Here is a 4,599-nt window from a genome sequence, read left to right as displayed (position 1 = left end):
ATTTCTGCATGGAGATCCATGTGTAAAAAGGTGAGGTGGGATGGGCAGATTTTACTACAGTTCAAAGGATGTCCAGACGGTGTGAGTGGTCCCCATAGCTGAGGGGGCTGGGAAGGGGCATGGCATTCATCCTCTGATGGTCTGGCTTCACAAACTAATGTCTCACAGGATGAGCTGGAGCAAATATCCCTCCAGTTTTGTACTTGTGCAACCATCAGAAGAAACACTCACCCAATACAAGTCTGCACTCTACACTGGGAGCAAACGGAGCTGCATCACCTTCAGACAGTGTTACACCAGAGATGGGATGAAGGAAGAAAAGAAGACTTCTGATGACATCATCATACCCATCCCAAATGCACTGTGGCGGAATAATCCCATTCTTTTATGAAATGCATTGGAATGGAAACTACTTAGAACCAAGATTCACTTCACCACTCACACTGTACAACCAATGGTATATAACAATTCTGGATAATTTCTCTGTCTTTAAACTAAGAAATACTGTTGTTTCAAGCCAGAATAGGCTACCGGGATTCTGTTGCCAACCATAACATATAAAAGAACCTATAAAATTACAGTCACACACTAAGGCATATGTCTCACATTTAACTTAATGTTTATCTTGTCAGGAAATTCAGCTAGACCATGCCAACATTTTGTTTCATTCATGCTGTCTTCAAAATCATCTGTTGTTGAGGGAGAAGAAGGAAGGAGAGAGAAAAGAAAATGCAACAGAATTGTTCAAATATATATACATATATATAAATATATATATATATATATATATATATATATAAGGGGAACAAAATTCAAGTTAACCTCACAAATAAGATTCAAAAGCAAAAGCATTGTACAAAAGACTCCATCAGTAACAGCATTCACTTTCATTTAGTGGATTGAAGTTGCCATCTCCAACTTCCTCTGGAAAATAAAAAAATATTCTAAAACTCTATATTCTAAAATGTGCCCTTTGCACATCTACAGCAGGAAGTGGACTCCTTGACTTTTTGATAAGCCTTATTCTGCTGAAAGGTTTTGTGATTTTTGGTGCTCAGGAAGTCACCTTGACTACAGACCTATTATCAGCCACTCCTGAAGAACACACTCATGACGAAAATCAATTGCAACATAAACAGAAGCAAAAGACTGAAATGGCAGATACTTTTTTCAAAATTATCTAAAATATCTTAATTTCCTTCATATTAGGAAAAAATATTTCCTTACTTAAAATACAGCTTACAGAACTAAATAATTCATCATGATGAATTATTTAGAGAGATGTGGACTCAGTATGTTTACAAGTCCCAAGCTGTTTTACAAAAGAGGAAACATTTATATAATTCGTCCTCAAACTCTTTTTTTAAATGTTCTTATGATGTGAGGTTTCTGATTATCAGTGGCACTGGTCCTGAAAGCAAAGCTTTTATAAACAGAGCTTTTGGTGGGAAGATGGGAGCAGCAGGAAATGACTAAGTAAGGTGATCTTTTCTTAGTAATTGGTGATTATTGCTGCTGAACAGATGATTCTTCCAAATGCCATCCTATAAGCCTTGAGTTATCTCAGGTATGGTAAAAGGTCTCCAAACCAGATATAATTAAATCACTGACCTGAGGCACTACCTCCCAGAACAGTCATCTACCATGTACAGACACAGGGCAAGCCAGACCCATTTCACTATAAACGTCAGCACTTTCCCCCTGGTAACGCATATTCCATGAGTCCCCAGAGGAAGCCATTTATGCCAAGGAATAAACCTGCCCTTGACAGCCCAAAGAGGCTTTTGATAAGTTCATTTTCCCCTCTGTCATGCTCTGTACACCACTCTCCTCTCAGAGTCTCTGCCAATTTGCTCTGGATGTCTCCACGGTCAAAGGCCCTTATAGACATGTGCTCTTTACACGTGTTGTCAGATCTCCTCTCTCTCTCTCTCTCAAAACAAATGCCCCTAAAGCTCCTGCTGACCCTAGTCCTGACAATTCAGAAGATCTCAGAGGCCACTAACTTTTAGTTATAGATGGATAAAAAGCTGGACTACATAAAACCCTAAGAAAGCTGGTCTGACCCTACAGGTGCCCCTGATTTTAGCAGGTAACTGGGAATAGATGTTCCTACCAATGGGAATCATCCTATGAAACTATCCTATGAACAAAAATGGCTTTTTATTGTTCACTTCATCAAAGAGTAAGTACAATAGCAGTGCCAGAGAGAATCTGAATGGCTAAGAAGGACAGGCAAGCAAGATTGTCATTTCTATGGTCCCTTTATTCAGAGTAACCACAGCCCAGAGAAGCTCACATAAGAAGCACCTATCCCAAGAGCAATAACCTCTGTGCTTTGCCTGGTCTGTCTCTAGCTGGTCCCCACAACCCTGAAGAGTCTCAGACGAGACACAAAGCAGATCAATGTCCTTGGATCTCCTGGCTGTAATACAGCAAAAAAGGAAAGCAGTCACAACAAAAGCTCAGGTGCATTGAGGAAAGGACTTACCTCTAGACTGAATCTTATAAAACCAGTTCTGTTAGCTGACATTTCCTCATACAATATACTGGCATTTTCTGCTTTGAGGGAAGCACCTGTGCTTGTACAATTAGCAGGCACCTGACTTTGGGAAGGGAAGCAAGGCAGGAGCACTGATGGAATCACTTGTATTCCTCCTGCCTGCAGATGTGGAGACCAAAGTAGCTACAGCCATATCCTTGCCCATTCCTATCCCAGCCACAAGCCTCTCTGTATTCAGACATGGAAAGGAGTTCCACAACAGCTGGGTTTCATTACACACAATGCAGGGATTTTGAATTAGAACATTAAGGCCTTGCTTCTTGTCCTCCCTCTTTCAGCACTATGTTGTGTTTGTGTCCTTTATCTGGAGACAATATCTCATCACTGTGCCCAACACAGTCAATCAACTCCCTCTTTTCACTGAACACTTTTCTTCATCTTGGCAATGCTGGAATAGTTGTTGGACTTCATGATCTTGAGGTCTTTTCCAACCTAAATGATTCTATGATTCTGTGATTCATCTACAAGGCGTTCCTCACCTTTGATCTAACATCCAACAGTGCAGCAGATACCCATGTTGCACTGCTGATTCTGGCATTACATGTGTCCTAATTTCATCTGACTAACCTATTTCAGGGTCCCCTATCACCACGACATCTGGGCCACTCTTATCTTATTGTCATGGAGACTACAAAGCTCATAGAGGAAAACATGCACACATTAAACCGAATATCACCCTCGTAAAACCCAAGTTGAGAGGCTGGGTAAACCCTGGGAGGCTGCAGGAAAAAAATTAGATAAATCTTTTTGAGCACAAACAACCCTTGTGCAGAGATAACTCCAAGGCTCATAATTCAGCAGCAATCTTGACATCTGCTGTTTATCCCCAAGCAGGAGCAGGGAGCAGAGGAACAGAGTAGCCATGGTTACATCTCGGTCCCTGCTGCAGGTCACTCCCATGTCGTCGGGTGACTCCAAGATCACAAAGTCCCACCCAGGGAACAACTGGCTTCCCAAGTCGTCTGACACGGTCTGTTTCACCCTATATAGTCTGTTTATGATTCTGGACAATGATTAACTTGCCAAGGGTACTCGTTAACTTGCTATGAGGGGCCTTGAGCATCTCAGGTGGTGTTAGGCCCTCACATACGCAGATCACCACAGAGCACTGCTGATCCAGCAGCTGTCAAAAACAAAGGAAGCCATTCCCCCCACTGCCAGCGCCCAACGTGTGTTCAGCATGTGCTGCTCTAGACAAGAGGGTTATGCTGTTGTGTATTTTTAGTTCAACTCGCAGCGACTATTTCTGCATTCCAATTTCTGGTGCTGACTTATCCCACCTTCTGTTTCTCGATTAGGGTATTATTATTAGCTACACTATAACCATGAGTTTCTCAGCACGGCAAGTTTAATAAGGCACTAATGTCACCCACAACCAACGCAAGTCACCTAAAGAAAACAAGGCCTAATTTACAGTGCAACTAAAAATTAGCGAAAGCCAGCTGATTATTCCTCACTAGTTATTTTATTTTTTTCCCAAAATAATCTTTCTTCCTTCTTCAGACAAAAGAATTGATGCAATCCAAAATCTATTCCTTCCTTCCCCACCACAAAAGAAAGAACATATCTAAGGGCTTTTCATGTACCTTCTGGAATTATTATTCATCTCCATTTAGGGCCAACTTACAGATATGGACTTCTCTCAAAAAAGAGTAGCCCTGCTGAAATAATGTCTCTCTGCCTTGTCACTCTTCTGTCTCTCGATGCCCCTGAATTTGCTGCTTGGTTCCCCAAGCAAAGAAAAGGAATGCTCAGGTGGCCGTGGCATCCCAGGGTAAAACAGCAGCATGACTTTGATCCATCCATGGCAGCCAACAAAAGCTTTCAGACCGATGGGGTTCAGGCTTCCACACCTTCCTCAAACAACAGTCTCTTTTCAGCCTTGTGCATTATCTTTCCTTCTGAAAGGACTTTTGTGCACGGGGATGACTCCTGCTGATCCTGAGGTCAGTGGCAAGCATCCCATAACCTCCAGTGGCGAAAGGGCTGGGTGGCTGCAGAGCAAAGCACTCTAGAACGTCACACAATGCCCCTTT

This window comes from Empidonax traillii, unplaced genomic scaffold, assembly GCF_003031625.1.
Source record: "Empidonax traillii isolate 1590-97213 ecotype Southwest subspecies unplaced genomic scaffold, ASM303162v1 scaffold660:size391163, whole genome shotgun sequence".
Classification (NCBI taxonomy): Eukaryota; Metazoa; Chordata; class Aves; order Passeriformes; family Tyrannidae; genus Empidonax; species Empidonax traillii.
Note: the sequence above shows the minus strand (reverse complement) of the source record.